The sequence below is a fragment of the Macrotis lagotis genome, chromosome 5, assembly GCF_037893015.1.
Source record: "Macrotis lagotis isolate mMagLag1 chromosome 5, bilby.v1.9.chrom.fasta, whole genome shotgun sequence".
In the NCBI taxonomy this organism is placed as follows: Eukaryota; Metazoa; Chordata; class Mammalia; order Peramelemorphia; family Peramelidae; genus Macrotis; species Macrotis lagotis.
In genome coordinates this window covers 96385825-96406556 of record NC_133662.1, presented here as the reverse complement: position 1 = coordinate 96406556, position 20732 = coordinate 96385825, and the positions used below count along the sequence as shown (strand labels likewise).

The window sequence follows — 20732 nt, the reverse complement described above, 5'->3', positions numbered from 1 at the left end:
GATAGATGAACCTTAATCCAAACTGGTCAAAAGAAGGAAAAATACTGTATATGACTTTAGAAGGCTATACCTGTTTCAGAAGGAAGAGGGTAGGTTACACACACACACACACACACACACACACACACACACACACACACACATTTATGTAATGTAGTATCCCCTTTTTAATTACCACAGTATTATCTATGGATCATCATGGTAAAACTTGCTTTTCCTCAAGTTTCCACATGGTCTCTTAGACTGAGGTCAAGCAGGGAATAGCTGTGTATATTTCAGGGTTTGAAACTTCATTGTCCAATCTCCTTTGAACATTCTGTTCCCAGCTTTCACCCTTCTTTAAAATTTATATTCATCAACAAATTGACTGGGATACAGTCAACAAATTGACTGGGATACATTTGAATTTACATTTATTTACCCAATTCAGAACAAGGAGGCTTAAACATTATTTTTGAATGCTTTCCCTAATTCCTTGAGTTAAATGTTCACAGAAAAAGTCCATGTGACGTCTTATGGTTCCAAACTTATATGCAGAAAACATACCAAAATACAGTTATACAACTTCAACAAACAACATTTTTTACTGTTTGTCAGATGCTCTGCTTATTTATTAGCACTTAAGGGACAGTCTTGGTGCTCAAAATTTCCTCTCAAAGAGAAAAAGAAAGAAAATTGAGCTTCTTTAAGAGTGAAAACCTCATTTTCCCCTATATATATCAATCTCAGAATATGTAGTGTTTTATATATATAGGGATTAGAAATCTGGGGTCAATTGGAAATCCTCTTGCCCTCAGAATGAGAAAATAGAAGCATGGTGAAGAGCTTTTGAGTAAAAACCAGCAAATGCAAAAACAAGAATGATATTGCCATTGGAGTATATAGATTACTTGAACAAAAAAAAAAACTCATGAAATAGATGAGTTTAGGAAACAGCTTTGAAACTGCCTGAGAGAGGCAAGATAGAATATCAGCAGGAGACTTCCGGTGTTTGAAAATAAATTGGAGCACTTTCTCTGCTTTCCTCCCTCCCTCTGGCAATCAATCCATTCACAAACAGTTATTTTACTTTTACTTGTGCCTGACACCAAGTTAAAGTGCTGGGGATATAAAAAGAGGTCTTTGCCCTGAAGGAGTTTACCATTTAGCTTGAGAAACAATGTAAGCAAATATATAGAAAGTCTGCTAAATACAGGATAGATAGGATATAATAGCAGGCAGGCAATTAGAATTAAGAAGGATCTCAATGAAAGACAGAAATTCATTGGAATAAAGTAAGTCAAGTCATTAGGCAGAGGGGATGAGGGAGAGCATTCTAAGCAGAAAGTACAGTCAGAGAAAATGTTTGGAGCCAAGAGAAGTGTCTCTTTTGTGGAACAGCCCAGAGGCTAGGGAAATTGGACCAAAGACTGTATATTTATATTGGGAACTGAGATGTAAGAAAGCTAGATTATGAAGGACTTTGAATGTCAGATAAGATATTTTGTATCTGATTCTGGAGATTAGAGAGTCACTGGAGTTTACTGAAATAAGGGAATAACATGGTTGAACCTACATTTTAGGAAAATCATTGTAGTGGCTGAATGGGGAATGAATTAGAATGGGGAGAAACTTGAGACAGACTCACAAGTTGATTTTTTACTCTCTGTCCTCAATTTTACAGTAAAAGTGAGAAGTACCTGCATTAGAGAGGCAATGAAAGAGGAGAGAGAGGGGAGTTTATTAGACAGAGGTTGCAAAGTGAAATCTAAAGGCATTGGCAACAACAAGTTGATAAGGGGTAAGGGGAGGGTGAGAGAGAGAGAGAAGAATGGGAGGAGATAACTTTTGGAGATGACTTTTCAAGTGGGAAAGGGCAGAAATAGAAGGTTTTTTCTTTTAAGGATAAGGGAGACATGGGCACATTTGTAAGCAATAGATAATAAGCTAGTAAAGTGAGAGATTGAAAGTAAGTGAAAGAATGAGGATGACAAGAGGGGGTAATCTGTTGGAGGAGAAGGGATAGAATGAGATCACTTGAACAGAGTGGTAAAGAATAAAGCCACTTCATTATTCTTGCCCTCTCCTTCTTTTCCTTCTCCCTTTCTTTGTCAAAAATGGTGCAGCTAATAATTTGTTTCTTTTTTATTGATATCTTCTTTACTTATTGCTATATTCTATGTCTTATATCATCATAATTTCTTACATGCAAAACCATGTGCAATATATAACAACTATGGATCTTTCATATTCATGAAGAAGTGGATTGGAGATATTCTCTCATATCTCTTCAGTTGAGTCCAGCTTGGTCTTCATAATTTTATTGGATTTACTTTTGATTTTTTGGTATAAAGTTCTTTCCATTTACTTTGTTCTAATTACCATGTTTATCATTTTCTTGACTTAGCTTACTCATGTTACATTAGTTCCAAAGGATTTTCCCATGCTTTTATGTATTTATCACGTAATTCTTATAGCAGAGTAATATTCTATTATATTCATTTGCCACAAGTTGTTTAACCATTTCTTTCTTTCTTTTTTTTTGTTTTTTAGAGTTTTTTTTGCAAGGCAGTGGGATTAAGTGGCTTGCCCAAGGCTGTACAGCTAGATAATTATTAAGTGTTGAGGCCGAATTTGAACCCAGGTACTCCTAACTGTGGTGCTCTATCCACTGCACCACCTAGCTGCCCCTGAGCCACCTAGCTGCCTCAACCATTTCTGAATTGATGGGTATCTAGTGTATTTCTAATTTTTAGTTTTCACAAAATATGCTGCTATAAATATTTTAGTGTGTATAGGAATTTTCTTCTTATAGTTGTTTTCCTTGAGCCCAGTAGTAGGATCTCTGTTTCAAAGGATTTGATCATTTTAATCACTTCATTTTCAAAATTGCTTTCCAGAATGATTGTACCATTTCACAGCTCTACTAACAGTTTATTAGCAGTATACTGCAAACCTATCATTTGACAACTCTTCCACCATTGACTATTGCTGGTTTTTTTCTTATTTTTGCCAGTTATCAGGGTGTGAGATGAAATTTCAGGGTTTTTTATTTAAATTTCTTTGATTTGTGATGTAGAGTGATTTGAATTTCACTTGGTTGTGAATTCTTTGCAATATTTTAGAGAACTATCTGTTCATATCCTTTGACCATATTGGGAAAGTAATATTAATTATATATATATATGTAATATATGTGTATATGTATATATGCATAATTATTTGTTGTTTATATTTCTTGGATTTAAAACCTCTATCAGAGAAATTTGATTAAAAGTTTTTTTCTTTATTTTACCATTACCTTTTCATGCTTGGTGCATTAATTTTGACTCCATTTCTTTTTTTAAATTTATTTTTATTAAAGATATTATTTGAGTTTTACAATTTTCCCCCAATCTTGCTTCCCTCCCCCCACCCCACCCCCCACAGAAAGCATGTTGTACCTTGATCCAAATTGGGTGTGATGAGAGAGAAATCATATCCTTAAAGAGAAGAGAAGTTTAAGAGGTAACAAGATCAGACAATAAGATATGTTTTTTTTTTTTTTCTAAATTAAAGGGAATAGTCCTTGCACTTTGTTCAAACTCCACAGCTCCTTATTTGGATACAGATGGCACTCTCCTTTGCAGACAGCCCAAAATTGTTCCCGATTGTTGCACTGATGGAATGAGCAAGTCCTTCAAGGTTGAATATCACTCCCATGTTGCTGTTAGGGTGTACAGTGTTTTTCTGGTTCTGCTCATCTCACTCAGCATCAGTTCATGAAAATCCCTCCAGGTTTCCCTGAAATCCCATCCCTCCTGGTTTCTAATAGAACAATAGTGTTCCATGACATACATATACCACATTTTGCTAAGCCATTCCCCAATTGAAGGACATTTACTGGATTTCCAATTCTTTCCCACCACAGACAGGACTGCTATGAATATTTTTGTACAAGTGATGTTTTTACCCTTTTTCATCATCTCTTCAGGGTATAGACCCAGTAGTGGTATTGCTGGATCAAAGGATATGCACATTTTTGTTGCTCTTTGGGCGTAGATCCAAATTTCTCTCCAGAAAGGTTGGATAAGTTCACAGCTCCACCAACAGTGTAATATTGTCCCAGATTTCCCACAACCCTTTCAACAATCATCATTATCCTTTCTGGTCATATTGGCCAGTCTGAGAAGTGTGAGGTGGTACCTCAGAGAAGCTTTAATTTGCATTTCTCTAATAAGTAATGATTTAGAGCAATTTTTCATATGACTGTGGATTGCTTTGATCTCCTTATTTGTAAATTGCCTTTGCATATACTTTGACTATTTATCAACTGGGGAATGGCTTTTCTTTTAAAAAAATGGACTCAGTTCTGTTTATTTTAGAAATGAGTCCTTTGTCAGAAACATTAGTTGTAAAGATTGTTTCCCAATTTACAACATTTCTTTTGATCTTGGTTACAGTGGTTTTGTCTGTGCAAAAGGTTTTTAATTTATTGTAATCAAAATCATCTAGTTTGTTTTTAATGATGTTCTCCATCTCTTCCTTAGTCATAAACTGCTCCTCTTTCCATAGATCTGACTAGTAAACTACTTCTTGATCTTCTAGTTTGCTTATAATATTGTTTTTTTACGTCTAAATCCTGTGTCCATTGTGATCGAAGAGAGTTTTTATCCCAGTAGCTGGACTCTTTGGGTTTATCAAACAGCAGATTACTATAATTGTTTCCTGCTATTGCACCTAGTCTACTCCACTGGTCCACCACTCTATTTCTTAGCCAATACAAGACATATGCTTTATAATATAATTTTAGATCTGGTAGGGCTAAACCACTTTCTTTTGTACTTTTTTCCTTTGAATTCCTGGAAATTCTTATGTATTTTTATTTCTCCATATGAAATTACTTACAACTTCTAATTCATTAAAGTAAGTTTTTGGAATTTTGATTGGTGTTGTGGCTTGCTTCCTTGGGGCCCACAGCGGTGACCCTCCCTCCCGAGGGGAGCTGAGAATAAGGAGTCAAGCCACTGCTGCCTTATGCCTCCAGCTCAATTTTATTACTGGTTAGCTATTACATATATACTGTTAGATCTTCCAGGGTAGAACAAAGAATAATGAGGGAATGGTGTTGCAAGTGGTGTGTACGTGCAGCATCTTGCATTACAGGATAAGGGAGTATGTTAGGGAGGAGGTGATAAGACACAGCTTTGTCTACTGCCCTTGGTCGGTGGGGCAGAATGTCCAGCTCCCAAGGACTCCGGCACAACTTTATCTCTAAGGGCAGCTTGCCAGCTCCTGAGATTGTCCAGGTGGCAGTTAACTTGGAGATGATTTGTGTCATGGCAGTTAGAATAGCCTGTGTACCCACAGATTGGTAGGGCACTAAACAGGTAGTTTAGTTTTGGTAGAATTGTCATTTTTATTATATTAGCTTGACCTATCCATGATCAGTTGATGTTTACCCAGTTATTTAAATCTGATTTTTTTGTGAGAAGTGTTTTGTAATTGTTTTCAAAAAGTTTCTGAGTATGCCTTGGCCAATAGACTCCCAGGTATTTTATATTGTCTGAGGTTACTTTGAATGGGATTTCTTTTTCTAGCTCTTCCTGCTTTATCTTGCTAGTCATATGTAGAAATGTTGAGGATCTATGAGGGTTTATTTTATATCCTGCAACTTTGCTAAAATTGCTAATTGTTTCCAGTAGTGTTTTGGATGATTTCTTGGGATTCTCTAGGTATTCTCTAGATATACCATCATGTTATCTCTTCCTTCCCAATTCTAATTCTTTCAATTTCTTTTTCTTCTCTTATTGCTGAAGCTAACTTTTCTAATATGATATTGAATAGTAGTGGTGATAATGGGCATCCTTGTTTCACCCCCAATCTTATTGGGAATACCTGTAGCCTCTCCCCATTGAATATAATGCTTGTTGATGGTTTCAGATAGGTACTGGTTATTATTCTAAGGAACAATCCACTTATTCCTACATTCTCTAGTGTTTTTATTAGGAATGGGTGCTGTATTTTGTCAAAATCTTTTTCAGCATCTATTGATATAATCATTTAATTTCTGATAGATTTGTTGTTGATAAAATTAATTATACTAACAGTTTTCCTAATATTGTACCAACTCTGCATTCCTGGGATAAATCCTCCTTGGTCCAAATGTATTATCCTAGGGATAACTTGTAATTGTTTTGTTAAGATTTTATTTAAAATATTTGCATCTATAGTCATCAGTGAGATAGGTCCATAATTTTCTTTCTCTGTTTTAACTCTTCCTGGTTTAGGTATCAGCACCGTATTGGTGTCATAGAAAGAGTTAGACAGACTTCTGTTTTTCCAAAGAGTTTATATAGAATTGGAACCAATTTTTCCTTAAATGTTTGGTAGAATTTACTTGTGAATCCATCAGGCCCTGGAGATTTTTTCTTAGGTGTTTCAAAGAGATAGGATTGTTTTTTTTAAATTTATTTTTATTAAAGATATATTTGAGTTTTACAATTTCCCCCCCAATCTTGCTTCCCTCCCCCCCCCCCCCCACAAAAAGCACTCTGTCAGTCTTTTCCTTGTTTCCATGTTGTACCTTGATCCAAATTGGGTGTGATGGGAGAGAAATCATATCCTTAAAGAAGAGAAGAGAAGTCTAAGAGGTAACAAGATCAGACAATAAGATGTCTGTTTTTTTCTAAATTAAAGGGAATAGTCCTTGAACTTTGTTCAAACTCCACAACTCCTTATCTGGATACAGATGGCACTCTCCTTTGCAGACAGCCCCAAATTGTTCCCGATTGTTGCACTGATGGAATGAGCGAGTCCTTCAAGGTTGAACATCACTCCCATGTTGCTGTTAGGGAATACAGTGTTTTTCTGTTTCTGCTCATCTCACTCAGCATCAGTTCATGCAAATCCCTCCAGGCTTCCCTGAAATCCTGTCCCTCCTAGTTTCTAATAGAACAATAGTGTTCCATGACATACATATACCACAGTTTGCTAAGCCATTCCTCAATTGAAGGACATTTACTTGATTTCCATTTCTTTGCCACCACAAACAGGGCTGCTGTAAATATTTTTGTACAAGTAATGTTTTTACCCTTTTTCATCATCTCTTCAGGGTATAGACCCAGTAGTGGTATTGCTGAGTCAAAGGGTATGCACATTTTTTGTTGCCCTTTGGGCACAGTTCCAAATAGCTCTCCAGAAGGGTTGGATGAGTTCACAGCTCCATCAACAGTGTCATAGTGTCCCAGATTTCCCACAACCCTTCCAACAATGATCATTATCCTTTGTGGTCATATTGGCCAATCTGAGAGATGTGAAGTGGTACCTCAGAGAAGCTTTAATTTGCATTTCTCTAATAATTAATGATTTAGAGCATTTTTTCATTTGACTGTGGATTGCTTTGATCTCCTCATCTGTAAATTGCCTTTGCATATCCTTTGACCATTTGGCTTTTTGTTTTAAAAATATGATTCAGTTCTCTGTATATTTTAGAAATTAGTCCTTGTCAGAATCATTAGTTGTAAAGATTGTTTCCCAATTTACTACATTTTTTTTGATCTTGGTTACATTGGTTTTATCTGTGCAAAAACTTTTTAATTTAATGTAATTGAAATCATCTAATTGGATTTTGGTGATGTTCTCCAACTCTTACTTATATGATTTGTATTGCATTATGATCTGAGAAAGATTTATTCACTTTTTCTGCCTTTCTGCAATTGATTATTAGGTTTTTATGGCCTAGCACATGGCCATATTTTATGTAAGTGCCATGTACTGTAGATAAGAAAGTATATTTCTTTTTATCCCCATTCTGTTTCTTCCATAAGTCTATCATGTCTAAGTTTTCTAACAACCTATTTACCTCCTTAACTTCTTTCTTGTTTATTTTATAGATAGATAGATTTATCTAAATCTAAGAGTGGGAGGTTGAGGTCTCCCACTAGTAGAGTTTTGCTGTCTATGTCTTCCTGTAACTCCTTCAGCTTCTCCTCTAAGAATCTGGATACTATATATACCATTGGGCACATACATATTTAGTATTGAAATTACTTTATTGTCTATAGTACCTTTTAGGAGGATACAGTTTCCTTCCTTATCCCTTTTAATGCTATCTATTTTTGCTGCTGCTTTTTCTGAGATAAGGATTGCTACTCCTGCTTTTTTTACTTCAGCTGAAGCAAAACATATTTTGCTCCAACCTTTTACTTTTACTCTATATGTATCTCTCTGCTTCAAATCAATTTCTTGTAAATAGTATATTGTAGGCTTCTGATTTTTAATCCACTCTGCTATTTGCATATGTTTTAAGGGAGAGTTCATCCCATTCACATTCAAGGTTATGATTACTAATTCTTTATTGCCCTCTGTGCTGTCTTCCCTCTGTTTGTATTTTTCCCCCTTCCTCCCTTATCCATATTCCCCAGTATTTTGTTTCTGAATACCACTCCCTTCAGTGTTTGCCCTCCTATATCACCCCTCGCCCTCCTATATCACCCCTCCCCTTCCTTTCCCCTTTCCCTTTTTCCATTCCCCCCCTTTTCTCCTTTTAATACTTGAAAGTTTAGATGTTTTTTTTAAGTTAACTGAGTATGCGTAGGTTGACTTTAAGGCAAGTCTGATGAGAAGGTTCAGTTGTTTCTCATCTGCTCCCTTCTATTACCATAGGTTTTTTGTACCTCTTAGTGTAATGAGATTTACCCCATTCAATCTCCTCCCTCCTCCAGTCTCTTTCCTGTCCCCTTTTTAAGGAGGTAGTGTTTTTTAGAACATTCTATCTAAGTCATAGAAAATTCTTAAGTATCTGTCCCTTTTAGTTCTGTATATTCTCTTGAATATAGTCAAAATTCCTGAGAGTTATTAGTCTTTCTCCCAAGTGGGGTTAACGTCAGCTACATCTTTTAGATAGCAGTCTCATGGATAGGTCATGAATGTCCATCATTTCTGGCTAGGTATATTCTCCCTGTTAGAGTTACAATTCTCAAGATTTATGAGAATCTTTTTTTCCCCCATGCTGGGATATAGCCAGTTTCTACTTACTGGATTGAATTTTTTTTTCCCCTTTTACCGTCCCCCCCTTTTCTTTTTTTACCTTTTCATGAGTCTCTTGAACCTCCTCTTTGATGTCCAGATTTCCTGTTTAGCTTTGGTCTTTTCATCAGAACTTTTTTGGAATTCTTCCCTTTTGTTAAATGTCCATCTTTTTCCCTTGAAGAGAATGCTCAGCTTTGTGGGAAAGTAGATTCTTGACTGCATTCCAAGCTCCCTTGCTCTTCGAAATATCTCGTTCCAGGCCCTTCGATCCCTTAACTTTGATGCAGCCAGGTCCTGCAAGATCCTTACTGTGGCTCCTTGATATTTAAATTGTTTCTTTCTGGCTGCTTGCAGGATTTTCTCTTTTATCTGATAGTTCTGGAGTTTGGCTACAACATTCCTTGGTGTTTTCATTTTAGGATCTTTTCTGGTGGGGATCGATGTACTCTTTCAACAACTACTTTGCCTTCTGATTCCATGATATCAGGGAAGTTTTCCATCACTAGATCCTGTAATATTAAGTCCAGGCTTTTTTTCTCTTCAATGTTTTCAGTAAGTCCTATAATTTTCAGGTTGCTTCTCCTCGATCTATTCTTGAAGTCATTGGTTTTGTTGATGAGGTATTTTATATTTTCTTCTATTTTTTTCTATTTTTTTGATTTTGTTTAACTGACTCTTGCTGTCTCATGGAGTCATTAGATTCTGTAGACTCCTTTCTTTTTTGGGGGGGGAGGAGTTTTCTTCATTAACCTTTTGCAACTCCTTTTCCAATTGGTCAATTCTACTTTGAAAGAGCTTTCCATTTAACCAACTGAGGTTTTGAGAGAATTAATTTCTTTTTTTGCATTTGCCCAATTGAGGATCTGAGAGAATTATTCTCATTTTGTAATTGTCCAGTTGATGATCTGAGAGATTTATTCTCCTTTTGTATTTGTCCAATTTTACTATCTGAGGTTTTGTTTTCTTGTTGTAAGGTATTGACTCTCCCAAATTTTTAAGCTCCTTCCTTATTTCTTCAAGGAAGTCTTTCTGTCCTGAAGGCCAGATTGTATTCTCCTCAGAGGTTCCAGGTCTCTCTGAGTTAGGGTCTTTCCTTTCCAAGAATTTTTCTGTGGATCCACCTTTCCACTGACCCTTCGTAATTTTGCTAAGACCTTGAGTTGGGGAGGGGCTGGTTCACAGGGGCTTGGGATGCTAAAGGCTTTACACACTGAGTGCAGTTTCTCTGGATAGCCAGTAGGAGGTGTTGGCTGATTTCTCTGGAGTGTCTGTGACCTAGATTGAAGCCTTCTCCCTTTGCTTGAAGGGAGGAGCTGGAGCTATTTAATTCTTTTTTCTTCAATCAATGGTGGGCTTTACCCTGGTCCTGAGGTCATTCCTCAGCTGGGCTGGTCACACACCTGGGCCTGAGGCAGAAGTAGTTTGCCTTTGTTCAGGAAGAAGTCTGAGTTGTAATGGGACTCAGAGTTCCTCAGACCAGAGGAGCCCAGGGATGGTGTCCACAGCTCTCCTGCACCAGAACTCTCCCCCCAGCCCTGCCCTCAAGCTCCTGGGGGACAGCACCAACACCAGCACCTCTGCTCCCTAGTTGACTCAAGCCCCTACTGTCTAGCCCCACAGCCGATCCAGCAGGTCCGGCTCTCAGGCCCCTCAGACTCCTGGCTCCAGTTCAGCTGTTAATCTGGCAGATCTTGGGCTGATCTTCCCTCTGAGTCCAGACTCACCCACCCGAATTCGGCTGGGTGCTGCCACCAGAGACAAATCCTGAGGTAGATGTTCTTTCTCCTGGCTTTTCTTTCTGGGTTTTGTGGGTTGGATTTCTTTTAAGAGGTTTGTTTCATGTGATAGATGGGGAAGAGATCAGGAGACTTTAGAACTGTGCCTGTCTTCTCTCCATCATCTTGGCCGGCGAGATAGGATTGTTTAGGTATTCAATCTCCTCTTCATTTAATGTGGGCAACTTATATTTTTGTAAATATTCACCCATTTCACTTAAATTGTCAAATTTATTGGCATAGTTGGGCAAAATAATCCCAAATTATTACTTTAATTTCCTACTCATTTGTGGTGAGTGTACCTTTTTCATTTTTGATACTAGCAATTTGGTTTTCTTCTTTGTTTTTTTTTAATCAAATTGATGAAAGGTTTATCAATTTTTATTGTTTTTTCATAAAACATACTCTTGGTTTTATTTATTAATTCAGTAGGTTTTTTTGCTTTTGATTTTATTTCTCCTTTAATTTTTAGAATGTCTAATTTAGTATTTAATTGGGGTTTTTATTTGTTCTTTCTCTGATTTTTTTTTAGTTGCATATTTAGTTCATTGTTTTTCACTTTCTCTAATTTATTTATGTAAGCATTTAAAGATATAATATTTCCCATGGCAGCTGCTTTTGGTGAATCCCATAGGTTTTGGTATGTTGTTTCATTACTGTCATTATCTAGGACAAAATGATTCTTTCTATAATTTATTGTTTGATCTACTCATTCTTTGAAATGAGGTTATTCAGTTTCCAATTAGTTCTAGTGCTATATCTCCCTGGCCCAGTAATGCATATGATTTTTATTGCATTGGAATCTGAGAAAGTTATATTCAATATTTCTGCCTTTCTGCAATTTATTATTAGGTTTTTATGCCCTAGTACATGGTCAATTTTTGTATAAGTGCCATGTACTGCAGAGAAAAAGGTATATTCCTTTCTATCCTCATTCAATTTCCTCCATAAGTCCATATCTAGGTTTTCTAACAATCTATTTACCTCCTTAACTTCTTTCTTGTTTATTTTATGATTCTGTTTATCTAAATCTGAGAGCAGGAAGTTGAGGTCTTCCACTAGTAGAGTTTTTTGCTGTCTATGTCTTCCTGTAGTTCTTTCAGCTTCTCCTCTGAGAATTTGAATGCTATCCCATTGGGTGCATACATATTCATTATTGAAATCACTTTATTGTCTATGGTACCGTTTAGGAGGATATAGTTTCCTTCCTTATCTCTTTTAATGCTACCTATTTTTGCAGCTGCTTTGTCTGAGATAAGGTTTGCTACCCATGCTATTTTCACTTCAGCTGAAGCAAAATATATTTTGCTCCAACCTTTTCCCTCTGCTCTATATGTATTTCTCTGCTTCAAATAAGTTTCTTGTAAGCAGCATATTGTAGGATTCTGGTTTGTAATCCACTTTGCTATTCACTTAAGTTTTAAGGGAGAGTTCATCTCATTCACATTCAAAGTATAATTACTAACTTTGTTGCCCTTTAAGCCATCTTCCCTCTGTTTGTATTTTCCCCACTTTTTTCCCTTTATACATATTCCCTAGTATTTTGTTTCTGAATACCACTCCCTTCGATGTGTTTGCCCTCCTATATCCACTTCTCTCCTTTCTTTCCCCTTTCCCTTTTTTCCCTTTCCCTTCCCTTCCTTCTGTTAGTTCCCCTTTTCCTCCCCTTCCCTGTCTCCAACCCCCCTCCTCTTCCCCCCTTTTAATACTTGAAAGGTAAGATGTTTTTTAACTTAACTGATTTTGTGTAAGTTAACTTTAAGCCAAGTCTGATGAGAGGAAGATTCAGGTGTTTCTCATCTCCTCCCTTCTTCCCCTCTATTATCATAGGCTTTTTGTACCTCTTAATGTAATGAGATTTACCCCATTCAATCCCCTCCCTTCTCCCATCTCCTTCCTATCCCCCCCTTTCTAAGGAGGAAGTGTTTTTAAATCATTCTGAGTCATAGAAAATCCTGAGTATCCATCACTTCTGGCTATGTGTATTTTCTCTGATAGAGTTCCAGTTCTTAAGAGTTATGAGACTTTTTTTCTCATGCTGGGACATAGCAGTTTCATCTTATTGGATAGCAGTTTTTTCCTTTACCCCCACCCTTGTCTTTTTATCTTTTCATGTGTCTCTTGAACCTCCTGTTTGATGTCTGAATTTTTTATTTAGCTCTGATTTTTTCATCAAGAATTGTTGGCAGTCTTCCATTTTGTTAAATGTCCATCTTTTTGCCTGAAAGAGAAGGCTCAACTTTGCTGGATAGTGGATTCTTGGTTGCATTCCAAGTTCCCTTGTTCTTCAGAATATCTGGTTCTAGGTCCTCCAATCTCTTAATGTTGACAGCCAGGTCCTCTGTAATCCTTACTGTGGCTCCTTGGTATTTAAATTGTTTCGTTCTGGCTGCTTGCAGGATTTTCTTTTTTATCTGATAGTTATGGAATTTGGCCACACCATTTGTTGGTGTTTTCATTTTAGGATCTCTTTCCGGAGGGGAGCAGCATATTCTTTCAATAACTATTTTGCCCTCTGATTCCATAATAATCAGGACAATTTTCCATCACTAAATCCTGTAATATTAAGTCTTGGCTTTTTTTCTCTTCAGTGTTTTCAGGAAGACCTACAATTCTCAAGTTGTCTCTTCTCGATCTATTCTCAAGGTCAGTGGTTTTGCTTATGAGGTATTTTACATTTTCTTCTATTTTTTCTATTTTTTGGTTTTGTTTAACAGGCTCTTGCTATCTCATGAAGTCATTAGTTTCCACAGACTACATTCTTTTTTTTTTTAGAGAAGAATTTTCTTCATTTACCTTTTGCAACTCCTTATGGAAGGCAAATGAGGTTAAGTGACTTGCCCAAGGCCACACAGCTTGGCAATTATTCAGTGACTGAGGCCAGATTTGAACTCAGGTACTCCTGATTCCAGGGCCCGTGCTCTATCCACTGCACACCTAGCCGCCCCTCAATTGTATTTTTGAAAGAGCTTTCCATTTGACCAATTAAGATTTGGAGAGAATTATTTTCTTTTTAAATTTGTGCTATTGAGTATCTGAGAGAATTATTCTCATTTTGTATTTGTCCAATTGTATTTTTCAATGATTTGTTTTCTTGTTGCAAGGTGTTAATCTTCTCTTGGGTTTCTTTTCCCAAATTTTACCCTTGATTTTTTAAACTCCTTTCTTATTTCTTCAAGGAAGTCTTTCTGTGCTGGAGACCAGATCATCTTCTCCTCAGAGGTTTTAAGTCTCTCTGAGTTAGGGTCTTTTCTTTCCAAGAATTTTTCTATGGACCCTCCTTCTTCTGGCCTTTCTTCATTTTACTAAGACTTTGAGTTGTGGAGGGGCTGGTTCACAGAAGTTTGGTGTTGGGATCCCTAAGAGGCTTTACTCACTGAGTGCTTTATCCCCAGATGGCCAGTAGGGGTGCTAGATTTTTGGTCACTGAGTGTAATATCTCCAGCTGGTCAGTAGGGAGCAGGTTGCTTTCTCTGGAGTGTCTGTGACCTTGATTGAGGCCCTCACTCTCCCTTGGCCTAGATGGAGTGGTTGAAGCTGTTAAATACTTTCGTCTTTGATCAATAGTGAGCTATATCCTGATGTTGTTAGCTGAGGTGGTTCTGCTGTTTGGCCTTAGCCTGGGGCAGAGATAGTGTGTAATTGTGTTTGTTCTTGAGAAGAGACTTCAGCTGAAATGGAGGTGTAGACCCTTGAGTTCCTCCTAACCAGAGGAGCCCAGGGATGATGTCTCTAGCTCTCCCACACTAGAACTCTCCTTCTAGCGTGTCAGCAAGCTCCAGAAGGTCAGCACCAACAGCAATTCCTCTGCTCCCTAGCTGACCGAAGCCCCTGCTGTTGCCCCGGACTCTAGCCCTGCCGCTGATCATGCTGGGCCACTGATCAAGCCTGTTCAGTTGTTGGGTCCTCAGGATCATGGGCTCCAGCTCTGCTGCTAATTAGGCTAATCTATGGCCAATCCAGGCTCCCAGGCTCTGCTGGTCCAGTGCTCCTGGCAGAGTTCACCCTCTGCACCCAGACGCACCCATGATTGTGGAAGACAAATCCTGAGGTAGTTGCTCTTTATCCTGTCTTTTCTTTCTGGGTTTTGTTGATCGGATTTCTGTTTAAGAGGTTTGTCTAATATATATGGGGAAAGATCAGGAAATTTTAAAACTGTGCTTGTCTTCTCTCCGCCATCTTGGCCATACCTGAATCAGGATTTTCTAAATAGACCATTATGTCATTAGTGAGCAGGAATAATTTTATTTTTTTCTCTATCCGTCTTTATTCCTTTAATGTCTTTCCATTTTATCTCTGTTGCTGGCTTTATCAGATACTATTGGGGAGAGTGGGGATCCTTGTCTAACTCCTATCAGTTATTTGAAAAGTTCCCCATTGCAAAGGATGCTTTTTTTAAAATTTTAGATACTTTTTATTTTTTTTAAAGGTCCCTCTATGTCTGTATTTTGTAGGGCTTTTTGACAAAGAGAGGTTTTGCACTTTGTCAAATACTTGCTCTGCATCTATTGAGATGATCGTGCTATTTTGAATAGTTTTTTAATTATGTTGATTGTTTTCCTAATGTTGAACCATCCTTGGATCCCTGATATAAATTCTTCATGATAATAATCAGTGGCCTCTTGGATAAATTTCTGTAGGCTGTTGGGTGGCATTGTGTTTAAAATTTTTGAGTCAGTGTTCATTATTAAGATTGACCTTCAGTTTTCTTTCCATGTTTTATCTATTCCTGGTTTAAGTATTAGGTTTATATTTATCTCATTAAAAGATTTTGTAAGGTTCTTTCTTTTATGTTTTTGAGAATAACTTTTAATGGATGAACATTAACTGATCTTTAAAATTTCCATAGAAGTCATAGGGAATCCATCAGGACCATTTTTTTCATATTTAGGTCTCTTCTTTTTTGAGATTGAATTCTTTAATATTTATAATTAGTCTTCTGTTAGTATGGATATTTTAAATTTTTGAATATATTCTTATATTTCTTTTGTGTTTTCAGTTTTATTAGAATATAACTTTCCATGCTCTGATTATTCTTTTTTTATTTGTTCTGGTTTTGCTCTGATAATTGTTTTTTTGTTATTTTATTGATTTGATTTTCTGCTCTCATCCTTTTAACAGATTAGTTAAGGGTTTATCAATTTTATTGGTCTTTTCAAAGAACCAAATTTTAGTTTTATTTATAATTTCTATTTTTTTGTTTCCTATTTATCTTTCCCTTTGTATTTTAATATCTTCTCTTTTATATTTACTTTAGGTTTGTTTCTTTGTAGGTTTTCTAATTTTAAAAAATGTTAATAACAGAAAGCTATATGAACTTCAGATCTTGTAAATGAGTTTAGGGACATCTGCATAAATGTTGAAAAACAAAGAAAAATGATCCAACACTCAGTGAGATGAAGTAGCCTGTGGAAATTAAGAAAACAAGGAATCCCCAAACCAGCTGGTTTCTAAATGATTCGAAAGATTGATGAGAATTATGAGAGCAAAAATTTCTAAATAAAAATAATGGGCAAAATAGAAAAAAATGGAATCTCCAATGGCAAAGAAACAAAAAAAAGACAACATAAAGTAGGAAATCAAATTCATAGAAGCAAAGGGCAATCTAGAAGAAAAGAAAAAAACAAACATTACATACTTAGCTTCAAGCAGTACATACTGGTCTTAAAGACAAAATACATAGAGACAATCTCAAGGTTATAGCTCTCCAGAAGAATATGACAGCTCACCCCCCCCCACCCAAAAAAACCCCTTAACATTATAATGCATGAAATGATAGAACTACCAAGAACTTAAGAGTACAGAAAATGAAATACCAATTAAATAATTAAAGATTATCTCCAGAAAAGAAAAAAAATGGTTAAATTTAGCAATTCAGTTCAGAAATAACAAATTCTGCCATTCATGAGGAGAAAGATTGAAATAAAAAGGAAAAGATATTCAAATAATGCAAGACTGTCTGTACCCACTAGAAAAGAGGGTGAAATGGAATAATATTTTCCAAGGATCAGTGGAGCAGGAGGTAGCCCAAGGTTATCTATCCTGCAAATCTGAATTTAACTGTAAATGGGGAAAAAAATAGAAATTCAATAATGAGGTAGGATTTGAAACATTTTCAAAAAGAAATCCTGAATCGAAGAAACTGTTTGCACAGGTGTTTTAGTTTTTCTTTAATTTTTCATATTGTATTCTTTTTTTAGGAATTCTGGTTCAGTTGCTCAGTGTCACATAGCTAGTAAGTATCTGAAGTGGAATTTGAACTCAATCCACTGCTCATCTGCCTGCCCAATTTTTTTTAATAAAAGAAACATTGACCTTATTAACACCAGCTAAGTTTACAAAGCAAATATTTGCTTTGATTTTTACAAAGATTTTTTGACCTCAGGAGTTCATAATCAAATGGAGAGAATAACATGCATATAACTGTGTACAGATACAATATAGGATAACTTAGAGATGATTTCAAGAGGAAAGTACTCACGTTAAAGGAGGAAAAGGGGTTGTTAACCAAGAAAGACTTCTTGCAGAAGGTAGATTTTGGCTGGGACCTCAAGTATGCTAGGGAAACTAAAAGGAATGAGAATTGGAATTTTTTTACTTGTTAATTTTTTTCTGTTTTTCTTTTTTTAGTTATTTGTCCAATTCAACCATCTTTGTAATTTTTCAAAGTTTTTTTATATTCTTGATTTCCTTCTTGTTTAATTTTTTTATTAGATTTGTCTGTCTCTGAATGATCCTTAGCTATTTTAGTTGCTGTCTGTTCTTTCTTGGAAATTAATTGACTTTAAATATTTAGATGCAAGGTCATTTGGTGCACAAATGATAAGCATTGAATAATACTGTGTTTCCCCATGTATAAGATGCTCCCATGTATAAGATGCACCTTAATTTGGGGGCCTGAAATTAAAAAAAATATATTGCATAAAGTTATTGAACTCAAGTTTTATTCATCATAAAATTCATACAACTCCTCATCACTGTCTAAACTCCCATCCTTTAGTTTGTCCTCATCTGTATTTGATGACCAGTCACTGTCTTAGGAGAGACTACTCTTCTGTCTGTGCTCTGGTCTGTGGTTGACCACAAGTACTCCCTGGGCAAGTCTGGTGCATAGATGCATGCTTAACCAATTCTGTTTCATGAATCTGAAGCCCCATTTGTGTCCTCCTTTGAAATCAGTCACTTCGTTTTCATCAACAATTCTTCTTGCCTCCTGCTGAACCATCTTTGTTGACACAGGAATTCCAAAAAAAAAATCTTAACATCATAATGCATGAAATAATAAAACTGCCAAGAACTTAAGAGCACAGAAAATGAAATACCAATTAAATAATTAAAGATTATCCCCAGAGAAGGGAAAAAAATGGTTAAATTTAGCAGTTCAGTTCAGAAATAACAGATTCTGCCAGTCATGTGGAGAAAGATTGAAATAAAATGGGAAAGAGATTCAAATAATGCAAGACTATTCTGTAGTCTTTGCTCTTCAACCCACCCCTCTCTAATTCAGGCCATTTTGCTGACTTGTCTCTCATGGCCTTCTTCTGCTGGGGCATTTTCAGTTGGGTTTCTTTTTCCCCTTAGTCAGTCTTCAATTGTTTTCTTAGTTGAAGGAAGATCAAACTTTCCTTCAACAGCATGATTTCCATTCACTTTTACAAACTGGATCACTTTTAACTTGAATTCAGCACTGTTCAAAAGTCTTTTCTGAGCCATTTCTGGGCAGAATGTGACAAAATGTAACCTAATATACCAGGAACAAATGCAAAACAATGAGCATAAAGACAACAAGCATGAAAAAGCAGGAAATGCAAGTAAAATAATCTACAATCACTGTATAAGATGCTCCCAGTTTTTAGACTCCAAATTTTTCAGAAAAGGGTACATCTTATATGTGGGGAAATATGGTAATTCTTGACAATTGTACCTTTTCAGCATTACTTTTCCTATGTATCTCTTTAAAAAAAACACCCTATTTTTGTTGTTGCTTTGTTTAAGATAATGATTTCTATCATGACTTTTTTTGTTTAGTGAAACTTAATGAATTTTGTTCTAGTCTTTTATTTTAGCACTGTTTGAATTTTCATATTCCATGTTTCTTAACATGTATACGACATTTTTGGTTTTCCTATTTTGTTTTCCTCTTTTGTTTTATCAGTGAGTTCATCCCATTCCTATTTATAGTTTTACTTGTGTATTGCCTTCCATCCTATCCTTTTTTCATTTTTGTCTAGCTTTTCTCCTTTTCCCTTCCTTACAATAAAGAAGGTGGTGAGAGAGAAGGAATGTGCTCAGCACTGTTCTATTTCCTTCTATGATTTCTTTAACCTCTTCATGGGTACAGGTAGTTTTTCTTTTCAGTTTAAGTATTTTTCTTTATGTGTTTTTTCAACTACATACAAGGGTAGTTTTCATCAATATTTTTTTTAATTTTGCAAAGTTTTACATTTTTCTCCCTTCCTCCCTTCTCTCCCCCTCCCCCTGACAAAAAGTAAGCTAATATAGGCTCTACATGTGTAACTATGCTAATCATAGATTCATGTTGTGAAAGAAGAATCAAATCCAAATGGAAGAAAAATACTAGGGAGAGAAAAAACAGACATAATACAAAAGATGACTTTTAAAAATTGAAGATTGTAAGCTTTGATCTGCGGTTTCTTATCTTGATATGGATGGTATTACAAGTCTTTTAGAATTGTCTTTGATATTGTATGCTGAAATGATCAGGTCCATCACAGATGATCATCATCCAGTGTTGTTTTTAGTGTGTATAATGTTTTTTTGGTTCTGCTCATTTCATTCAGTATCAGTTCATGTAAGTCTTTCCAAGCTTTTTTGAAGTCATGATTTCTTATAGAAAAATAGTATTCCATAACATTCATATGTCACAATTTGTTTAGCCATTCTCCAGTTGATGGGCATCCCTCAGTTTCCAATTCTTTGCCACCACGAAAAGAACTGCTATGAATATTTTTTACTTGTGGATTTTTTACCCTTTTTCATGATCTCTTTGGGATATAGACCTAGTAGTTATATTACTGGATCAAAGGTAATGCACAATTTTATTGCCCCCTGGGCATAATTCCAAATTGCTCTCCAGAAAGGTTGGATGAATTCACAAGTCCACCAACAATGCATTAGTGTCAGTTTTCCACATCCCCTCCAGCATTGATCATTTTCCTTTTTAGTCATATTACCAATATGATAGATGTGAGGTGGTACTTCAGAGTTATTTTAATTTGCCTTTCCCTAATCAATAATGACTTGGAACAATTTTTCATATTACTGTAGATAACTTTAATTTCTTCAACTGAGAATTGCCTTTCCATGTCCTTTTGACTATTTATCAATTGGGAAATGATTTGTTTTCTTATAAATTCGACTCAGGTTTCTATATATCTTATAAATGATTCCTTTGTCAGAAACATTATTTGTAAAAATTGTTTTCCAATTTACTGCATTTCTTTTAATCTTGGTTGCATTGGTTTGTTTGGTATTAGAAGTTTTTAATCCCCCCCCCCCCCGTAACCCTGTCTTGCTTTTATTTCTGCCTTCTAATTCTACTTTCCAAAGATTGTTCATTTGCAGAGTTCATTTGTGGAACATAGAGATCAGCTTATATAAATCTATAGGTGTCAGAGGGAAGAGTTCAAAGAACTGTTTGCAATCTAGTTTTGTTTAAATGTAGAGTTATGAAGGAGAGTTTTGTGAAATAAAGTCTGATAGGTATAGAAAACTAGATTGTAGAGGGTCTTAAATGTTAAATTAAAATGTTTTTTTAACTGCCTTAATTAATCCAAAGAAGGTTTTAGAGCATAATGAGACCTGTATCTTAGAGCCTGATGGAAGATAGATTAGAGAGACTTAAAACTGGAAGATCAATTATGAAGCTATTTTAGCAGGACAGAGTTGATGAATATTTGAAATAAGGAAGTGGCCTTGTGACTGAAGAGGGGAGCAATATTAAAG

At 35.9% G+C, this 20732-nt stretch overlaps 1 protein-coding gene across 4 annotated transcripts in view; it reads left to right on the top strand.

The window, feature by feature from the left end:
• The window catches only part of FBXL4 (F-box and leucine rich repeat protein 4), a 135779-nt gene that overhangs the window by 7230 nt on the left and 107817 nt on the right, over positions 1-20732 (top strand). Inside the window, exon 1 of one of the 4 annotated variants that reach the window (XM_074187217.1) lies at positions 13358-13412. The exons of the other annotated variants lie outside the window; for them this stretch is intronic. The gene's annotated coding sequence lies outside the window, so the exon portion shown is untranslated. Of the gene's footprint in view, positions 1-13357; positions 13413-20732 lie in introns of those variants that run through there. 4 annotated transcript variants of the gene reach the window in all.